This window comes from Sus scrofa, chromosome 5 (assembly GCF_054392235.1).
Source record: "Sus scrofa isolate SSC_HxYL_T2T_F1_AM1 chromosome 5, Sscrofa_HxYL_maternal_Yorkshire_Landrace_v2.0, whole genome shotgun sequence".
NCBI classification, from domain to species: Eukaryota; Metazoa; Chordata; class Mammalia; order Artiodactyla; family Suidae; genus Sus; species Sus scrofa.
In genome coordinates, this window is record NC_139387.1 from 33,337,379 (window position 1) to 33,359,533 (window position 22,155).

At 38.6% G+C, this 22,155-nt stretch overlaps 1 protein-coding gene and 1 long non-coding RNA gene across 14 annotated transcripts in view; one reads left to right on the forward strand and one right to left on the reverse strand.

The window, feature by feature from the left end:
* TBC1D30 (TBC1 domain family member 30) overlaps nucleotides 1-22,155 on the forward strand; it is a 318,685-nt gene that overhangs the window by 165,854 nt on the left and 130,676 nt on the right. The window contains exon 18 of one of the 13 annotated variants that reach the window (XR_014803512.1): nucleotides 697-6,433. The exons of 11 other annotated variants lie outside the window; for them this stretch is intronic. The gene's annotated coding sequence lies outside the window, so the exon portion shown is untranslated. Of the gene's footprint in view, nucleotides 1-696; nucleotides 6,434-22,155 lie in introns of those variants that run through there. One more of the 13 variants, XR_014803517.1, reaches the window with a different exon arrangement.
* LOC146403307 (uncharacterized) overlaps nucleotides 13,048-22,155 on the reverse strand; it is an 897,172-nt gene continuing 888,064 nt past the window's right edge. The window contains exon 5 of the long non-coding RNA XR_014803542.1: nucleotides 13,048-13,088. This is a non-coding gene — a long non-coding RNA (uncharacterized LOC146403307). The remainder of the gene's footprint in view (nucleotides 13,089-22,155) is intronic.

The following is a 22,155-nucleotide window of genomic DNA, read 5'->3' on the forward strand; positions in this document are numbered from 1 at the left end:
TGTGCCCAAGACCACACAGCTAGTAAGAGAGTGGTTACTTAATTCGTTTAAAAAAAAAAAAAAAGAGCAGGATTCCTTGCCTGGAAGCACATCTCCCAAAAGGCAGTTCCATTCTGATTCCTGCAAGGCCAAGGCCCCCTTCAGATTTCATTTTGTCTCTTTAAGTCCTTTGGGTCAAGTGATTACATCTTAGTATTCTGAATACCCACCGCGAAGCCTAGCCCTACACACAATAATTGTTAATAAGTGGAAGGAAAAACTTAGCCACTGAGACTTTGTGAGTTAGAATTAATCTATTGATTATTTTCCCCTCATCCTGCAAGAGCATATTTGCCAATTATAACAGTTACCATGACTTCGCCCTCTCCCTTAATGGCTGCTGAATTCGTCCACTTGCTCAGTCCACGATCTGTGGAGCCATCCTTGACTCTTATTAACATTTTTTAAAATTAAAACGTGGTTGATTTACAATGTTCTATCAGTTTCTGCTGTATAGCAAAGTGACCCAGTCATACGGGTCAAATATATATATATATATATATATATATATATATATATATATATATATATATATACACATATACACATTCTTTTAAAGAATATAAATTCTTTTAAAGAATATTACTAAATTCTTTTAAAGAATATAATTAAAAGAATATATATAAACATTCTTTTTCTCATGCTATCTTCCATCAGGTTCTACTCCAAGAGATTGGACTTAGTTCCCTGTGCTGTATGGTAGGAACCCATTGCTTATCCATTCTAACTGTAAGAGTTTGTATCTACCAACCCCAAACTCCCTGTCCATCCCACTCCCTACCCCCTGGCAACCACAAGTCTGCTCTCTATGTCTTTGATCTGCTCTGTTTTGTAGATAGGATCATTTGTGCTATCTTTGACTCTTTTTTCTCTTCTCATACCTTACATCCAATATACCATCAAATTCTACTGTTTCTCCCTCAAGAGGTTTCGTGCTATAATTCTCACGTCTCCCCAGCTACCACCGTGGTACACACCACCATCAGCTCCTCGCTATATCACTGCTCTAGCTTCCTTATGGCCCATAGGCTTCTGCCCTTGCTCTCTGCACTGTGTTCCCTGAACAGCTAGAGCAAATCCTATAAAAACATGTCAGATCATGTGACTCTTACCTGGTTTGTGCTCCCTTCCCCTCCTCCATCCTGGAATCCATCCCTCCCACCCCTAGTTTTATGGAGATAAAATTGACATATACATTGTATAAGTTTAAGACGTACGACATAATAATTTTATACATGTATCCACTGCAAAATGACTGCAGTTAACATCCATCACCTCACATAGTTCACGTATTTTTTTATGATGAAAACATTTAATATTCACTCTCCTGGCAACTTTCAAATATATAACACGAGTATTAACTATAGTCCCCATGTTGTACATTATATCCATAGAACTTATTTATCTTGTAACTGGTGGTTTGTACCTTTTGAATGCTTTCACCCATTTCCCACATTCCAACCCTCCACCTCAGGGCACCACCAATCTGTTCTTTGTTTCTATGAGTTTTGTTTTTTTAGATTCCACATGTAAGTGAGATCACACAGTATTTGTCTTTCTCTGACTATTTCACTTAATATAATGCCCTCAAGGACCATCCAAATTACTGCAAATGGCTGGACTTCCTTCTTTTTTATGGCTGAGTAGTATTCCATTGCATATATGTGCCACATCTTCTTAATCCATTCATCTGTTGATGGATGCTTAGATTGTCTCCACATCTTGGCTATTACAAATAATGCTGCAGGGACCATAGAGGTGCAGATATATCTTTGCAATAGCAGTTTTTTTTTCTTTTGGGTATATGCTCAGAAATGGAATTTCTGGATTATGTAGTAGTTATCTTTTATTTATTTGAGGAAATTCCATACTGTTTTCCATGGTGGCTGCACCTATTTACATTCCCACCAACAGTGTACAACAGTTCCCTTTTCTCCATATCCTCACCAACACTTGTTATCTCTTGTCTTTCGATAATAGCCATCCTAACAGGTGTGAGGTGATATCCTATTGTGGTTTTGATTTGCATTTCCCTAGTGATTAGTGATGCTTAGCATCTTTTCATATTCCTGTTTGTCATTAGAATACCTTCTTTGGCAAAATGTCTATTCAGGTCCATTGCCCATTTTTAAACTGGATTTTTCCTATTGGGGTGTATGGATTTATATATATTTATATATATATAAATGTTACCCTCTTATCAGATGTGTGGTTTGCAAATATTTTCTCCCATTCTGTATGTTGCCTATTCATTTTTTTGATTGTTTCTTTTGCTGTGCAGAAGTTTTTCAGCTTGATGTACTTCCACCTAGTTATTTTTTATTTTGTTACTTGAGCTTTAGGTGTCAAATCCAAAAAATCATTGCCAAGACCGCTGTCAAAGAGATTTTACCCTATGTTTTCCTCAAGGAGTTTTTTGGTTTTGAGTATTACATTTAAGTCTTTAATCCATTTTGAATTAATTTTGTGAGTGGTATAAGATAGGAGTCTAGACTCCTTCTTTTGCATGTGAATATTCCATTGTCCCAGTAAAATTTTTGAAGAGACTGTCTTTTTTCCATTGAGTATTCTTGGCTCCCTTGTCAAATATTAGTTGACTGTATCCTGGGACCTTTTTGACTTCATCTCCTATAGCTCTCTCTTTCCTTTTTGGTATTTTTGACAGTAAAAGTTTTGTGTTAGTTTAAGTTTTATTTTTCTGTTGGATACTGTTACTTTCAATTTGTTTACATCCTGTAGCACCATGAGTTTATATACAAAGTTTATCCTACAATTTATTGACTTCTTAATCTATGTCATAGCTTCATGTAATTCAGTGGTTTTCCACTCCGGCTGCACATTTGAATCCTCCGGGGAGCTTTAAAGAAATACCAATGTCTAGGTCTCCCCTGCAGAGACTCTGAAGTAACTGGTCCCAGAAGGTGGGTGTGGGAAGTAGGTGGCTATAGGGCATCAGTATTTTTTTTGTTGTTGTAAAGCTCCCTGTGGGATTTAATATACAGTTGTAACTGAGAAGCACTTATATACTCCTTTTAACAAATCTCCTGAGCACCAACATCAAATGCTGTCACTTACATGGGGAATCTAAAAAAAGGACACAATGAACTTCTTTGCAGAACAGATACTGACTCACAGACTTTGAAAAACTTATGGTTTCCAGATGAAACAGGTTGGAGGATAGGGCAATGCACTGAGGGTTTGGGATGGAAATGCTATAAAATTTGGTTGTGATGATTGTTGTACAACTATAAATGTAATAAAATTCATTGAGTAATTAAAACAAAAACAAAAACAAAGCAAAACAAATTTCCTGAAATGCATGTTAGTATTCTCATTTTGAGCTCCGGGATGGCAGGGACTTCACTTGTCTTTTTCACTGGTATAGTTTCAGTGCCTAGTAGAGTGTCTGACATACAATTATTGCTCAATAAATGTTTGGTCAATGAATGAGGAAATGGAGTCAGTAAGCCTTAAATACCTTGTCTAAGGTCACATGGTTAGTAAGTGATAAGAATTATAATCCACATCGCTTTCCAAAGCCAACACTCTTATCCATATACTACACTCTCTTGCGAGCTCCTTACCCTGTGAAGAGTAGGGGGCAGGGCAAAACCGAGGATAGGCATCACAAAGAGAGATTTTTCTTATTTCACAACTTTTGGAGTTTTTACAGAAACACTGCTTTGTTAAAATGTAGTACTGCATGTAGAATTGATACAGAAGATGTTCCAGGAATATTTGGTGAGACCATATCTTTCAGGCGAGAATGAATTACATTGAAGGAAATTACATGAATTACATTGTAATTTTGTTTTCCCTAGACTGAATTGATCCACATTATATTTTAGGGCAAAAAAAAAGCTTTCTGTAAAAATTCTGTTTTTTTGTTTTTTTTGCTTAATGAGCTGTACCCATGGCTGTTCCCAGGCTGAGGTCTCATACCCACAGCCACAGCAACACAAGATTGAAGCCATGTCTTTGACCTACACCATAGCTCATGGCAATGCTGGATCCTTAACCCACTGAGTGAGCTCAGGGATTGAACATGCATCCCCATGGTTATTAGTTGGGTTCATTATTGCTGAGCCACAATGCAAACTCCAAAAATTCTGTTTTATAGTAATTGAACAAGTCTTTTCTAAAACAGTATAAAGCTATGTTTCCTGAGATGAAAGTGTATGCCATAAACCATGTCTTGACATTTCATATATTATCATGTGGTTAGCTTCTGCTTTTAAACTTTAGTTATCTTAGTGATAGAGATTTTCTGTGAAACACTGTGTGAATGGGCATGTGAGTGTGGATATTTATATGAAAGAGAGAAAGATTACAGGGGAAAAACTGGGAAAAGAATTACATCAAGACCCAAGCAATGTAATATCTAAATACCTTTTGTTATAGACTGAATGTTTGTGTCCTCCCCCGCCCCAGTGTGGTTGAATTTGGTGATGGAGTCTTTAAGGAAGTAATTAAGTAAGGGAATCCTAAGAGTGGGGTCCTGATCAAATAGGATTAGTGTCCTGATAAGAAGAGACACCAGAGAATTTGCCCTATCTCCCCATGAGCGCATATGGAGGAAAAGATAGCCAAAAGGCAGCCATCAGCAAGCCAGGAATAGAATCCTCACCAGAAACTGTATCAGCCGGAACCTTGATCTTGAACTTCTAGTTTCCAGAACTGTGAGAAGATAAATTTCTTTTGTTTAAACCACCATCTGTGGTATTTTATTATGGCAGCTCTAGCAGACTAATATACCTTTGGAGGAGCATTGGTGGCTGCAAGGATATGAAAATATTATTTTTGTGTCAAAATTGCCAGTCACTAATACTATACAAAGCCTTTTATTGAACTTCATTACCAGAATCTTAATTGGAGGGAAATTTCAGAAAACAGGGTGGAATTTATATGAAACTATTTTTTTTTCTAGATGAAAAAGTAAATTAGTGCCACCCATAAATTAACCTATTAAGCCAGGTCAGAAAACTACAGAAAGAAAATGGCTGGGCAGGCTTTCGCTGTGGGGAGAATTACTCCCATGGCAGGATGGATGCATGTTGGTAGGCCACGAAGAACTCTTTGAATAATAAAATGGAAATAATTAATATTGTACTTAAAATATTATCATCTAACCAGACTTCTTAATTTACTTTAAATTTGCTCATCCTTCAACCTTCCCTTGTGAACATATTGTATTCCCTTTGCTGTCCTTAACAAAGCTGATTTTCCAATCTTTTATTTTTTCATGTTTGGGAAGCAGTTTAAAAGAATGATTACAAGCTCAGGCTATGTGGGGGTTTCTGCTTCTGGGAAGAACCAATGAGGACATTAAAGACCTCCTCTCGCATTGAAACAAGAGAAACCAAGAAAAAGTTGTTTTCTATGGGGCCAGGCAGGGGTGGTGTTTCCATGCAGAAGCTTTGATGAACCTTACTCTCTCGAATTTCAGAGAGAAAAAAAAAAAAAAAAAAAAAACCTGTATAAGTGATCAAAGGGCAAAGGCAGCTGGCCTACCTGAGAAAGCCTCCTCCTCTGGCTATGAGTTGGTCTGACGAAGAGATAGGCAAACTTTACAGGATCAAGGGGACATAAGCTGGGCCTTGGACCAAGTGGGGCTGTTAGGATAAATTAAAGTCTGAAAAGCCCCAAATTCTGGGACAGACTCCTGGTATCAGCAGTTCTTCCCACTCTTCTGACCCTCCCCAACCATGAGTTTTGCTAAGATAGTAACACTGGAGGAAGGGCTGGTAAGCAGAGAGAAATTGTTTATGTCTATGCCTTCCTGTGCTGTTTGAATTCTGAATCCCTGCCTGGAGGTGAATCCAAAGATTTAAATTATTCCAAAAATATATGAAACTGCAGCCAATCTCTTGCAGCTCATCTGTTGAAAACATAAAAAAGTTGTGACTCAGGGCGTTGGGGGTTGGACTAATCATAGGTAATTTCAGTCAATTGAAAGTGGTACCCTAGTTACAGCTCAGCTTGACTCTAAAAGAAATAGTAATGATAAGCTCCTCACCCTAGTGTCCATATAGAGAAAAGTGCTTGCATTTGCTGGGAGATAAAGTAAAATAAAACTAAATATTATATTTTAGCCATCACTATTCTTTTACATACAATATCTGGAATATAATAAAAGAATTATGAATCACACTAAGAAAGTGAGATCTACGATCAAAAGAAAAAAGAGTCAATAGAAATAAACCCATAGATTACTCAGTTATTAGAATTTAATAGACAGAACCTTAAATCATCTAATTCACATGTTTTTAAAATTTGCAGGAAAAGATGGTTTTAATGCATAAAAAGATGTGTATTTCAGAAGAGATATGGAAAACTCTAAAAAACAAAAACAAAAAACAACAACAAACAAAAAAAACCCCACCAAAATAGAACTTCTAGAACTTACAAATGCTCTGTCTGAATCAAACCCTCATTAGGTGGATTTAGCATTAGATTGAACACTGTCAAAGTGAGGATCAGTAAACTTGAAGACAGATAACCAATGTATCTACATTAATATCAGTAGAATAGACTTTAAGGCAAGAAGCATCATATGAAAGAAGGACATTTCATAATGATGACAGGGAAAAGCATTAAGAAGACAATAATAGTAAAAGTATATGAACCTCAAAATATATGAAGCAAAAACGGATAGAAATAAAAGAAGAAATAGACAAAGCCATAAGTATAGTTGGAGATCTTAATACACTTCTCTTTTAGTAATTGATAAAGTAGATGCAAAATGAGAAAGGATATAGACACTCCAAACTACCCTCTCAAGTATGTTAACTTAATTGACATTTACATAATACTACACCAAACAACTCCCGAACACTCATTCTTTTCAAGTGTGCTTAGAATACTTACCAAGATAGAACTCATGTTGAACTATAAAAAGCAGTCTGAATAAATTCAAAAGACAAAACTTATGTAGAATATGTTCTTGGAACACAATAGAAAATAGTAACAAAAAGATATCCAGGAAAGCCCCCAAATATTTGGAAATTAACAGCATACTTCAAAGAAAAAAAATCGCAAGGAAAAGGATTTTTTTTTTTTTTTTTTAATGGTCGCATCTGTGGCATATGAAAGTCCCAGGCCAGGGACTGAATTTGAGCCACAGCTGTGATGGCAACTCAGTTTCCTTTAACCCATTGTCTGGGGCTGGGAATTGAACTCACACCTCTGCAGTGACCTGAGATGCTAGTTGCATTCTTAACCCACTGAGCCACAGCAGGAACTCCAAAAGAAAATAGTTTGACCTGAATTATAACAAAAACATAAGCCAAAATGTGTGGATGCAGTAAAGAGTGCTCAGAGAGAAATTTATAGCCTTAAAGTCTTGCATTACAAAATAAAAAAAGATTTAAAAGTCAATGCTCTCATCTTCCACCTTCAGAAACTACTAAAAGAAAAGGCAAATTAAGCACAAAGTAAGTAGAAAGAGGGAATAATAAAGAGGAGAAATCAATGAAATAGAAAAAACAAAGAGCGTCAATAAGGCCAAAAGTCAATTCATACACTGATAACACTTAAAAACATTTAACAAAAGAGAGAAAACACAAACTACCATTGTTAGGCATGAAGGAGAGGCATTGTTAGAGACCCTACAAACATTAAAATGATAACAAGGGACTATCATAGCCAGTGTTATCCCAATAAATTCAATGATTTGCATAAAGTGAACAAAATCCTTGAGAAACATGAATTACCAAATCTGAGAGAAGAAATAGAACAAATTTAAGTCCTACTTCTGTTTAGGAAATTAGATTCCAAATGAAAAAAAAAAAAAGTTCCACAAAGAAAATCAAAGGCAGGAGGAAATAATACCAATTTTACAGAAACTAGATCAGCATTAGAGGTTGTTATTTTTGCCATCAGTATACTTTTCCTAAGCCTCTTCTCTCTGTTTCCAACATCCATCTTAAAACAAAGAGAACAAAACTTTTCACAGACTATAAAACATATGAATTAAATGGGAGGTTATTGGGTAAATCCTTTCTTTCCTGTCTGTGTTCCTTTAACTTGTGATGTTTGCAAAACACTCTACATTACCGTAGCCTCTAACTTTTCTAAACTTTCTATACAAAACCAGTTGTTCCTCTGGGACTTGAGAGAAAGGTCTACCAAGCGTTGTGATCAGAATTTTTTTCAGGATCTTATCACAGCTGGTTTTCCAGAGATCTCTTAATAACAACTAAAACTCTGTGTACTTGTTTCTTCCATTCTTTTGTATAAGCCTTTTCTGGAGAATGACAAAGAATTGTTCAGATCAAGTGTTTCTGCTTTGATTTGGTTTCATGTAATAGGCTGAGATTAAATTTCATAGAGTAAATGGAAAATTTGTGAGCCATCACAATAATGGCTGGAGGAAACTTTCCTTTTTTTCCTGCCCTTCTTCAGAAATACTAAAAGGCAGTTAGATTAAATCCTTCAGAAGCGTTCTTTGTTGCTGTTGTTTGATGTAGCTCCAGCCAGATCAGACACAGGAGGCATCCAAACTTCTGACTTGAAATGACTGAGGTTGCATTTTTTAGAGATCCCAGGAAACTGGTAGCGATGATCAAGAGGAGTCACAGTAAGAATGCCTAACTTGAGTGACCAGGCATCCATAACTGAGTAAATGGAGAAGGGTCTGCTGCTCTGAACACCTTTTCTCCCTCCTCCTTCGGTTTTTTTTTTTTTTTTTTTTAACTTGTTTTCCCAGTAGCAGAAAACTGAATGTTATAGACTTCAAGTAAAAGACAGTTTTTGAAGAGCAGTGATATTCGACTATATTGGAGTACAGATTAAGCTACTGTAACAGAGATTTTAAAATACAACAGCTTTGGGAGTTCCCTTTGTGACTCAGCAGCATCCATGAGGATCCATGAGGATGCGGGTTTGATCCCTGGCCTCTCTCAGTGGGTTAAGGATCCTGCGCTGCTGTGAGCTGTGGTGTAGGTCGTAGTCGGGGCTCAGATCCCGCGTTGCTGTGGCTGTGGCATAGGCCTGCAGCTGTAGTTCCAACTCAACCCCTAGCTTGGAAACTTCCATGTGCCATGGGTGTGGCCCTAAAAAGAAGGGAAAAAAAAAAAAAGAAAGAAACAGCTTTAATAAGATAATTTTTTCTCTTTGATGGTAAATCCATGGCTCTGCTCTGTAAGTTTATCCTTTCTCTTTGATGGCAAATCCATGGCTCTGCTCCGTAAGTTTATCCTTTATCTTATTTCTCCATTTTTTTTTCCCCAGACCAAGGGTTTGACCTTTGATCGGTGGACCCTTGGGAGGCCAGGCATAGAATTTAAGGAATCTGTTGACCTTGGATGGAAAATGTTAACTATTTTTCACTAACTTCTAAATAAGATTTAGTATTTATTTCACTTTTGAAAGCAGGCAACAAACAACAATGATATTGTGGCCGTGCCTACAACTTTGCCACCCATAGAAATGACAGATAATTTTATCATATACATTTGCTGCAACTACAGTCTTATGCTACATCATTACTAATAAACATAGACCTGCCTTTAGAGTTTCCTAACTAATGGGTTAATAAACCCATACTTACATAAGACTTTTAAACATAACTTTGAGAAGGATATTTTAAATATATTTTCCTTTTAAGCCTTATGTATTTTATGTTATGCTTTTATAAACATTACTCCAAGAAGGGCTCTATAGGTTTTACCAGACTTCCTGGGAGATCCAGAGTACAAAATTGGTTAAAATGACTGCTCTGAGATGTTTCTCCTGTCCTCCTGGTAGAATTTTTTTCTCTGCTCCATGCCATTTGATTCTAAGAAGGAAGGGAGAAAGAGGAAGTGGGGTCAAGCATTTTCCTTATAAAAAAGGGTCTCAGAAGTTGCATACATCCTTCTGCTTCTATTATGCTGATGGTAACTGGTCAAATGGCTGCATCTAGCAGCAAGGGATGCAGGAACTATAGGATCTAAGGACCATGTGCTAATATGATGATAATGGTGGGTGCTCTAGCACTGAAACGAAGAGGAGGAGAATATATGCAGGGTGGAGCTAACAATCTCTACCCCCACATCATTTGATTTGGATTCTGAAATATTTCAGTGACTCTTTAGTAAAATGTATGATTTCTCTTGATCTGAGGGAACAAGCACATTTATAGTCATATTTGGAATGTGTCTACGCTGTCTTTCTCCCAAAAGTTCAGATCACATTATAGACACTTTCATGAGAAACTGGTCTGTAAGACTTTCAGACTGACCATTGTGGGGCGGTGTTTTTTTTTTTTTTAAGTTCTGAAAAAAACCCCAATTTTTAAAATTGAAATATAGTTGATTTACAACATTGTATTAGCTACAGGTGTATACCACAGTGATTCAGGATTTTGTTTTTTGTTTTTTTTTTTTGCAGATTATATTCTATTTTAGGCTCCTACAAGATATTGCATGTAATTCTCTGTTCGGTATAGTAAATCCTTGTTGCCGATCTAGTTTATGTATAGTAGTTTATATCTGTTAATCCCATTCACCTTATTTGTCCCTCTTTTCTCCTCCCCTTTGGTAACTATAAGTTTGTTTTCTGTGTCTGTGAGTCTGTTTCTGTTTTGTATATAGGTTGATTTGTGTTATTTTTAGATTCCACATGTAGATGTACAATACTTGCACAAAATTTGTCTTTCTCTATCTGACATTTTCACTAAGCATAATATTCTCTAGGTCCATATACATCACCCCAAATGGCAGAATTTCATTCTTTTTTATATCTCAATAATATTCCATTATATGCGCGTGTGTGTGTATTACACACTACATCTATTTAAGCCAATTTTTGTGTCTGAGTAACATTCCATTATACACACATGCACTGCATCTTTTTAAGCCGATTGTCTGTGGATGGGCACTTGGGTTACTTCCACGTCTTGGCTATTGTAAATAGTGCTGCTCTGAACTGACCATTGTATTTGTGAGCTAGGAAAGCATTATGAATATAGAAGGTGCTTTTGCTAAATGGGAAGACCATACACATGCAGATAACTTCATTCCACATGAGTGATAGAAAACATTCATGATCAATCCATTCGGTTGTGGAAGTCCTTTGTATAGAGTTACAAGCTTTTTTCAAGGTCTGTTTCTTTGTATTTTTGAGTATACATACATTGAATGTCTACTCTGTTACATGCAAGATGCTGAAGACTGGGTACACCAGCCTTGACAAGACAGATTTCTTATCTTCAGGAAGCTTAGGCTCACATATGAGTATAAGTGTGCATGTATGCATGTGTATGTGGGGGAAGGGAGGAGGATGGCACCTGTGAATAAGTTGTCACTAAGTTTCATTTGTTGCTAAAATAGAGACAGAATAAATGTGTTGTGGGTATAGAAAAAAGATACAAGCAAATGAATGTCAAGTAAGGAACAGAAGATTAATTCTCGAAGAGGTGAAATTTATCATTTTTATCATCACACATGTAATTAGTAAGTCATCTGTCCCTGGCATGTACCTCTCTTTTTACCCTCTTTCGACTTGGAAACAGGTCAAAGAAGGAAATACTTTGCAATCATCCTAATGAGTCTTCTGCTATTGAAACACAAGCCGAAGGCACTCATTTTGTTGAATATTTTGTAAGGGATGAGGGTAATTGACATTGCACAGTTCAGTGTTATTTCACCCCAAATTATCTCACTTGAGGCCTAAGTCTTTTTCAGTCTCTCCAGCCTTGAAGTCAGAGAATGATTCATCTCTACCCTTCCTCCAGACATCACCTAGCTCTTCTGCTCTGGTTTCTCACTGGAACCTAGAGCACCCTCTCCATGGCCTACCACTGGACTTTCTTTTACAGAACAGCTTGGTTCTACCAGCAACTGCAAACCTGTTCACCTTTATCCATAGTTCGGTAGGGTCTTTTAAGTAGAAAAAAGGCCACTCTTTTACACTGTGTTGAGATGATTAAATTAAAAAAAAAATTGTTGTTGCTCCCAGAACTTTCTTTCTTTCTTTTTTTTTCTTCTTTGTCTTTTTTGCCTTTTCTAGGGCCGAACCCGTGGCATATGGAGGTTCCCAGGCTAGGGGTCTAATCGGACCTGTAGCCGCCGGCCTATGCCTGAGCCACAGCAACGCGGGATCCGAGCCACATCTGCGACCTACACCACAGCTCACGGCAACGCCGGATCGTTAACCCACTGAGCAAGGGCAGGGACCGAACCCGCAACCTCATGGTTCCTAGTTGGATTCGTTAACCACTGAGCCACAACGGGAACTCCCTCCCAGAACTGTTTAGAACATCACATGCCTTAGTTCTGCGAGTGAAGCATGATGCAATAACCGTGTTGGGGAAGTAGGGTTGGGTGATCAAGTGGCTCATTTTAATAATTATGTCACTGATGATTGTCTGTAATTGTATACATCAGTGACTCAGAGTGACTGCAAAGGGGCTCTTGAAATTCTGTTTTTTCCTTACTCCTAATGCTGTACAATAATTGGGTTCATCTTTTCAATTGTCCTAGAGAAATTAAATGTTGTACCTAAGTTGGAACTAAAGGAATGGCATGAATAGAGAGGATAGACAAAAACATCCTAGGTTGGAAAAAGGGACTTAATGCTGGCATATAGGGGAGGGCAGTGGAGGTGGAGGGAGAACATGGGACCTCTTTATCCCATTTCATGCTTCTGGCCCCCTAAAGTTCACATAGCCAAACATTCACTCAGCTCTTTTCCAGTTCAGAAGGGTAGGATGAGTATGGCTTTCTAGTGACTCTCTATCTTTGTGCGTATGTGTTTTTAAACATGGCAAATTGAACTGGAGTCAAGGAAAGAGAAGGAAGAGTGGAGAGAGGTTATGACAGGGGTGACAGGTACTAAACATTTCTCTGGTAGTGGCAAGTAGAAGAGGGAAAGAGGGATTGAAGGTGCCTTTATTAGATTTGTGTCAGTTAGTTCACTTTATGTTGCAAGGACCAGCAAACCTGACTCGAGCTTTCTCCAGCAATAGAAACATGGTTAAGAGAGACAGCTTTGGAGTAAGACTGCTTGAGTTTGAATTCTGGCTTCTGATCTTTTTTTTTTAGGGCTGTACCTGCGGCATATGGGGGCTCCCAGGCTAGGGGTCTGATTGGAGCTATAGCTGCCGGCCTATGCCACAGCCACAGTAACATCAGATCCAAGCCACATCTGCAACCTACACCACAGCTCGTGTCAACGCTGAATCCTTAACCCACTGATGGAGGCCAGGTGTTGAACCCGAAACCTCATGGTTCCTGGTCAGATTCATTTCTGCTGCGCCACAACGGGAACTCCTCTGGCTTCTGATCTTGAGTAAGCTACTTAATCCTGGTGCCTCAATTTCTTCATTTCAATTAAATAAATTCATTAAATTAACACATGCAAAGCACCTAGAAAAGTGACTGGCTTCTGACAAGATTTCAATAAGTGTTAACTATTATTTGCTGTTATTATGTCAGTAAAACCAACATCCCAAACCTATAAAGTCAGTTTGCAGAATCCCATCAGGTGAGGGGAAATAATAAGATTCTTGACTGTTTCATATGCTTTGCATTTTAAATTATTATATTCATGGTGTTAACTGTGTCATTCTCACCACAAAATTATGTGTGTACAGGAGTGCCCTGATGGTGCAGTAGGTTAAGGATCTCGTGTTGTCACCACAGTGGCTCAGGTCACTGTTGTGGCAGGAGTTCCATCCCTCACCCGGAACTTCCCCATGCCAAGGGGGCTGTCAAAAAAAAAAAAAAAAAAAGATTACGTGTCTGCATATGAATCATGGGGCTCTAATTTGAAACTCAGAACTAACTGTGTATGGAGTGCCTTTAATGTTACAACAAACCTATCAAATATTTAATAACTTAAGTGTAAATTAGGATGATGACTAAACATGGAGAAGCTGCAGTTACCAAAACCTGCGCCCACATTGGCTCTCCAGGATGAATAATTGGATCGTGGTATAAAGAATGCCTATGAGGACCGGCTGTTGCTCATTAGGTCTATGCTGGTTCAATGTTCTCCCAGCTGGACTGGCCAGAAAGCAGGCGGACATTAGCCTGTGGCTTTGGGCATAATTTACAGTTTGTCAGCACAGGGGTGGGGTGTCAGGGTGAACACCATGGGACTCCTCAGGCTGCTGGTTGGCACGCTGTCGTTTTACTCCCTTAAACTAATAAATGAAGGAGCGCAAAAGAAGCTCAGACTGTAAATGGAGGGAGGGAAGGAGAGACAGAAAGCGAGAATGGAAGGAAGAATAGTATTCACGCAATGTCTTCTTTAGGCCAGACACTTTCTAGGAACTTTCAACTGGTATCCTCACGTCAGCCCTTTGGGGGAGATATTCTTATCCCCATTGGTAACAGGCATTGTTGGTTGCCTATGTAACCACTCTTTCTCTCCCTTTTTTCTCCCTCTTGCTGATGGAGATTCACTTTTTTCGTGTGTTTCCCTTCTTTATATGATTTAGGTCCTTCATGGGTTCCCATCCCTCAGTAACAAGGGTAATCTGATAGGTCATTGCTTTCCCATTATCCTTAACAGGAATTGTTTAGACATGAACAAGAGATAAAAATTCTAGTCAATGAAAAGTGATGACGACAAGGCTTCTGAGAAGATTCTGAGAAAGATTTCCTTATGCTTTGAATGAGACTCCAGAAGGAAAGATGCTTTCTTCTGCTGCCGTAGGTGGTTGCATCTGCACAGGTTGCACAAAAATGTGGGGCAATCTTGGATGATAAGAGGATCAAAGGACGAAGCAGACCTCCTATCTTTGGACTTCAGTGCATGATTATGAACAGTCTCACTGTTTAATCTTTTTGGGGTGGGGTTTTATTACTTGTAGACAAAGACATCCTGACTGATATACCATTTTCCATATTATGAGAAAACAGAGATACAGGAAGGGGAAGAGACTTGCCTATGTTTACATGCATAGTAAGGAGTAGAGAAAGCACCTTATGACTTTTGGTATGGAGAGAAGATATACCTTTTCTAAACAGCACTCCCACCCCCAGCCCAGCACACACTCCCACTCCCATCTGACAATTTCTATCTTCGAACTGACATTTTGGTCCATTTGCACTTATTGTAGTTACCGATCCATTGAATCTGTTGTTCTTGTTTTCATGGTTATTTCAATTTGTTCCACTTTTTCCATATTTCTTTTAAATTCTTTTTACATAGAAAAACAGACATCTCTATCTTCCCCCACCAAGATGAGACGTCTATAGTGCTTACACTCATATATATATTTATGGCCACACTGGCAGCATATAGAAGTTCCTGGGCCAGGGACTAAATCTGAGCCACAGCTGTGACCTACACCACGGCTGTGGCAACACGGCATCCTTTAACTCACTGCTCTGGGCTGGGGAGTGGACTTATATTTCTGCAGTGACCCAAGCTGCTGCAGTTGGATTCTTAACCCGTTGTGCCAAAGTGGGAACTCCCATATGCTTATGCTCTTAAAACTCTCTCCCTACCTTTCTCTACCCTGATCTCATTGTTTTGATATTATCTAGAAATTTAAGTAGGGGGTATTTTATATATATATATATATATATATATATATATATATATATATACTTTTTTCCTTTTTATTTTCTTCAAATTTAACTATTTTTAAATAACAAAAACTTTAACAAGATGCTTATTCATCTGTCTAGCATGCTATAAGTTTGTCTTATAGTTAAAATTCATAATATTTACTTATTTTGAAGTCAGTCAATGGCCTGATGAGTGGCCTTGTGTTGGTCTCCAATTTTTTTTTTTTGTCTTTTTGCCTTTTCTAGGGCTGCTCCTTCGGCATATGGAGGTTCCTAGGCTAGGGGTCTAATCAGAGCTGTAGCCACTGGCTTGCGCCAGAGTCACAGCAACGTGGGATCCGAGCCGCGTCTGCAACCTACACCACAGCTCACGGCAACGCTGGATCCTTGACCCATTGAGCAAGGTCAGGGATTGAACCCATAACCTCATGGTTCCTAGTTGGATTCGTTAACCACTGAGCCATGATGGGAACTCCTCCAATATGTTAAAATTTGTGTATGATGATTGTTTTGTTACAAATTTAAAATGCCTTCTAAAACTTGTGAATTTGAATTAAGCATTTGTGTATCCTTAAAGTCCTCAGTAGAATACTTGTTTTCTTCATTAAGGTATTTAAATACTTTTACTTCATATCAGGAAGTGCTAGGATCTTTTATTTCAACATTTAAAAGTTGTTTTCTCATTCTATTTTTCTATGTATCTTCATCTGTTTATAATATTTCCTCTTTCTTTTCTCTTTATGCTGAATTTTGATAATTTCTTCAGTTTTTTCCCCAATCCATTAATTCCTTTTGTGGCTATGACTTATTTGCTGTTGCAACCCTTTACTGAATTTTTAATTTCAATTACTGAATTTTTCACCTTGAGAAGTTCTATTTTGTTCCTTTTAAAATCTGCTTGCTGCTTAACCACATTATTCAGACTCTTTTCTACTTATTTAAATATATTAAATACATGATTTCATATTGTGATTCTCATGATTTTAATATCTGAAATCATTAAGGATCTGATTTTGTTGCATGTGATTTCTTTTGGCTCTTGTTCATAGTTCCTTTAGTGTGTGGGGGGAAGTGTGGTTTGTTTTGCTTATTTGTTTTGTTTTTATTGAGGGCTTCCCATTTTTCCAGGATGAATTTCTCTAAGGCTCTTTCTACGTGAATTTGTATTTTTTGTCCTGTCTCATACTTGAGGGCACTCAGAGCCTGCTCCCCGATCAACCCAATTCTTTGTATGTGTGTGTGTCTTTTAACGCCTCCAGCATATGAAAGTTCCCAGGCTAGTGGTCCAGTAGGAGCTGCAGCTGCTGTCCTACACCACAGCCACAGCAATGCAAGATCTGAGCTGTGTCTGTGACTTACACCATGGCTCACAGCAATGCTGGATCCTTTAACTCACTGAGCGAGGCCAGGGATCAAACCCGAGTCCTCATGAATACTAGTTGAGTTTGTTACCACTGAGCCACATGGGAACACCAACTCTATTCTTACTTTGAGGTTCTTTAGACCATTCAGCTGTATAAATTTAGGTTCAATTATACGTGAAGGATGATTTCTAAAGGGGAATGTCTTTTCTTTTTTCCTCTCTAATCAATGTTTGAAGGCAATTTTCCTTTCAGTGCTTTGGAGTGAGGCTTATTGTTTATATTTTATCCTTACACTGAGAGTAAGGATCTTTGAGATCCTTGCCTTGTTAATGAGGTCTCCTAATATATGATCTACCTTGGAAAGGCTCTTGGACTTGTTTCATGTTTCCTAAGCCCTGTGGGGCTTTGGCAATTAATGCTCAAAATCAGCTGATTTGGTAAGTGCTTTCAGGATGAAAGATGTCTATTGTGCTTTCCTTATCTTTCTGGATTCCCACTTTCACTTTGTTTTTTGCCAAAGCATGCCTTACTTTCCCACTAGCTCATGGATACATTTAAGAAATAAATGTTTCTATTTTTTTTTCCCCCAGTATTTTTATTCGAGGAAGAGCAATGGAAGTTTGGGCAAGATGTTAAAATTTCTGTTGGTGATATTATTTGAATGTGCTTGTAAAGGGGCCTTGAAGAGTTAGATAATCTCCCCTACTCCCTTAAATTGGATTTAAACTGTCCTACTCCTGAACGTTGTCAGTTACTCTTAGGGCATGTATATCTTTTGCTTCAAACGTTTATTCATAGAGAGGTCTGATCCTTGCATCAAATTAAGCTGATGGAAATGAAAAGAAACTGTGTTGGAGTTCCTGTAGTGGCTCAGCAGAAATGAATCTGACTAGCATCCATGAGGATGCAGGTTCGATCCCTGGCCTCGCTCAGTGGGTTAAGGATCTGGTGTTGCCGTGAGCTGTGGTGTAGGTCGCAGATGTGGCTTGGATCTTGCGTTGCTGTGGCTGTGGCTATGGTGCAGGCCAGCAGCTATAGCTCTGATTTGACCCTTAGCCTGGGAACCTCCATCTGCTGTGGGTGTGGCCCTAACATGAAAAAAAAGAAAAGAAAAAAATGAAAAGAAACTATGATGATGTTAGTATGCTGCTGACTGGACCATTTTTTGCGTGTTCCATACCTGGCATATTACTCAGGGTTCTCCAGAGAAACAGAACCCATAGGCTATGTGTGAATGTATATGTACTTAAGTGTATGCATATATGTTATTGGGAATTGACTCATACAACTATGGGGAGACTAAGAAGTCCCACAGTCTGCCAACTGTAAGCTGAAGACCCAGAAAGGCTGGTGATGTGATTCAGTCTGAGCCCGAAGGCCTGGGAACCAGGGTAGTCTATAGTGTGTAGATCCCAGTCCAAGGGTTAGAGAAGATGAGATGAGATTTCCCAACTCAATCAATGAGGCAGGAAAAAAAGGGTGAATTCCTCCTATTCCACATCTTGTTCTGTTCAGGCCCTCAGTGGACTGGATAATGCCCATCCACACTGGGGAAGACAGTTCACTGTATCTACTGATTTAAGTGCTAACCGCATGGTAACTTGACTTAGCATCCTCATCATTTTGAAACATTGAATCTCTATGTTGTGTAGCAGGAACTGACATGTTGTTAGTGTTGTTGGCCAGTTATACTTCAAAAACAAACTAACTCATTGCAAATGGGATCAGGAAATCCCATTGCGGCTCAGTGGTTAATGAACCCAACTAGGATCAGGAGGACGTGGGTTTGATCCCTGGCCTCAATCAGCGGGTTAAGCCGTGAGCTGTGGTGTAGGTCACAGACATGACTTGGATCCCGAGTTACTATGGCTGTGGTGTAGGCTGGCAGCTGCAGCTCCAATTTGACCCCTAGCCTAGGAACCTCCAGATGCCACGGGTGTGGCCCTCAAAAGACAAAGAAAAAAAAAGCGAGTGAGAGAAAAGAAAAAGGGATCAGATTTGTGGTTACCAGAAGTGGGAGCTTGCGGGGAGGAAGGCAGTCAAAATGGACAAATTTCCTGTTATAAGATAAAGAAGTACTAGGGATGGATGTACAGTGTGATAAAAATAATGAACACTGCTGTATGTTATATATGTTATATATGAAAGTAAATCCTAGGAGTTCTTATTGTAAAGAAAAAAGGTTTTTTTTCTATTTCTTTAATTTTATATCTCTAAGACTTGATGGATGCTCACTAAACTTGTGGCAATCATTTCATGATATAGTTAAGTCCAATCATTATGCTGTACACCTTAAACTTGCACAGTGATGTATGTCAATTATACCTCCATAAAACTGGAAGGAAAAAAAAAAAAGACCCCAATGCTAATATTACACAGAAACACCTTCACCGTCAAACCCAGAAACAGTGTTTACTTTGAGTACCCTGTGCCTAGTCAAGCTGACTTATAAAATTAGTCCTCACATAAAATGATGTTTCAAATAAGTAACCTAAACTTTAAAAACTATCATGAAAGTCTTTAAGAACTGTCTCTGGTAAAAGTCTTTTTCTGGACATAAGAGTAAGATGATATCCCTATGGACTGGGAACAAGATTTTTAACTAAAAGGAATGGTTATCCCTGTCCATTCCTCCTGGAATGGAAAGGGAGGTGAGTGTTGGACATGGGGAGGAAAGGACGCCCCCCAGCCCGTCACTTTTCGGAAGGAGGAAGACTGGGAAGAACTGGGCTTAGACTCAGAGAAAAGGAGTCATGGCAGATTCTTAATGCTCAGAGCTTTTGTGTTTGATTTCTTTTTTAATGTGGACAGCAATAGTCACAATTATTTATGCTTTGTTTAATGCTCAAGTTACATAATTTATATGTATCTAACAAAAAATTGAAAACATATACAATAATTTTAAATGTATAAATAAATCTAAATCTACTCAAAAATGTCAACATTGGTTTAATTAGTTGTTATTTATTTATTTTTTGCTGCCATACTGTTATTTCTTCCATCTTAGGATTATTGCTATGCTTATTTTGATATCTTCCTCAGGCTTCAGTCATATTATTTTGACACCTTTCTGGAATCTCAATTATCTTAGCAGAGTCTGAATGGTTAAGCTGTGGGCACCTGGCCTCTGCTTTAGAAGAAATTGCAGACTTGGGTTGGAAAACATTGCACCTTGTTTACTAACCTCTAACTAGGTTGCCCAGAATCGAACTGAAATTTAGCATTTATTTAAATTATAAATAAGTTATAAGTTGGCTATTGCTGCATAACAATCTCAAAAAACATGCCAGCGTCATATAATGACAACAGCTCATACTTTATCTCTCATACTTCTGTAAGTCAGCTGGAATAGCTTTTTTGATCTCAGGCTTTCTCATGCAGTGGTGGGTTGTCTGATCTAGAATGAGACAACCTGGTGGATTCTGCCTTTTGCTGAAGTTTTGCAAGTTGGCTGGGCAGTTTGGTGCCGTCTCCTTAGACCAGTAGGCCAGTCTGGGCAAGCTCTTCTCATGGTGATGAGGAATGCACTGAGATTCTGTTATCAAGTCAGGTCTCACTGCTCACCACTTACAAATCAAATTCACAAATGTTGATAGCAGGAAAGTTATTTCATTTTTTTTCCTTTTTAGGACCATACCTTTGGCATATGGAAGTTCCCAGGCTAGGGGTTGAATTTGAACTGCAGCTGCCTGCCTACACCACAGCCATAGCAATGCCAGATTCCAGCTGCATCTGTGACCTACACCACAGCTCATGGCAATGCTGGATCATTAACCCACTGAGCGGGGCCAGGGATTGAACTTGTGTTCTCATGGATACTAGTTGGTTTCATTACCATTGAGCCACAATGGGAACTCCAGGAAAGTTATTTTTAATTAGGATTTCAGCAATCTGGGGAGATAGTAGACTCGATGTCCCCAAAAAACCACTTCTGAAGATTTTGCTTGGCCAGAAAAGTTTTAAAGGGAATAAGGGGGGCGATTTTAGTTAATCACTGAGGTAGGGGACAGGTTGCCATCCCCCACTGTGTGCAGGCTTACCCACTCCTTGTGATCTTCCTCTAGACCTTACCTTGTTCACAGAGTTTGGTTACACAGTTTGTTCTCAAGGTTACTAAAGGGGGGTAACCGGGGAGAGATCTGGTCACCTGTTAATTCCATTTTCATTTCTACTTTGATCTACAGAAAGAACTGCCAAGTTAGGCAAGGTATTGTATGATTCAAAGATTTGAAAGGTGTGCTGGAGATGAGTGGCACATGGGGTGCCTGGTTTAAATGTTAGTTACATGTAGCTTTACAGAAGCAACAAGGAAAGGGGCTTCCTGATGAGAGTGGTTTCCTGCCAAGAGCTGCTTAAAAGATCAGTGAAAATACACCAGGCTTCTTAATGCCCAGGCTGAGCACTGGCACACAGTCCCTTCTGCCTGCATTGCTTTGGCCAAAGCAAGTCACATGGCCGAGTCTATAGCGTAAAGGGGGGGGAAGTACACTTTGCATTTTTGTGATTGGAATCACAAGGTCACAGAGAAAACCTGCAAATACAGAAGGGATGAAAATTTCAGCCTATCACAGCAGCAAACCGCAGAAGTTAAGGCACTATCAATGACTGTGTCACTGATAGAAATCACACATATTTTGATATCTCATTACAGTGGCTTCAGAGCATAAATATTTTTTATGCTCATCACCACTTTGAAATTATGGTTGTTATTCAATCTGCCAGTAGATAGATGGCACAGGAGCCAAGTCTTCCTGTCTGCAGATGTTCAGGGGATAAAACTGGCCAACAACCGGACATTGTAGGCAGTGTGTGCCTAGTGGTCATTCAGCCACCACACACTGAGCTTGAGGGGTCTCACCCTGGTGATCCAGACATCCCTGTTTCTTTCTGGTGTTTTCCTTTCAATATGTGGAAGGAGGGAAGATAAGAACCACCTAAAGTTTAATGTTCCAAATCAAATTAAATCCAACAGCCTTCACACTGCTATGCCATCAAAAAATAAAAGTTAACTTTCGCTTGCCTATACTGTAAATGCATTGCCTTGTTATTTACTACAATGATAAATAAGCCCATTATTAATAGATCACATTTGTTTCATTTTAATATTTTGCTGACTGTATTTCCATCTAACAGGTTTCCTTCATAATCTTTGACTTTAGATATTTCAAAACATTATTCTGACAAGGAGTTCCACAGAAGTTACCACTTACCAAAGAAGTGCTTTCATGACCAGAAAGTTTTAAGAAAAG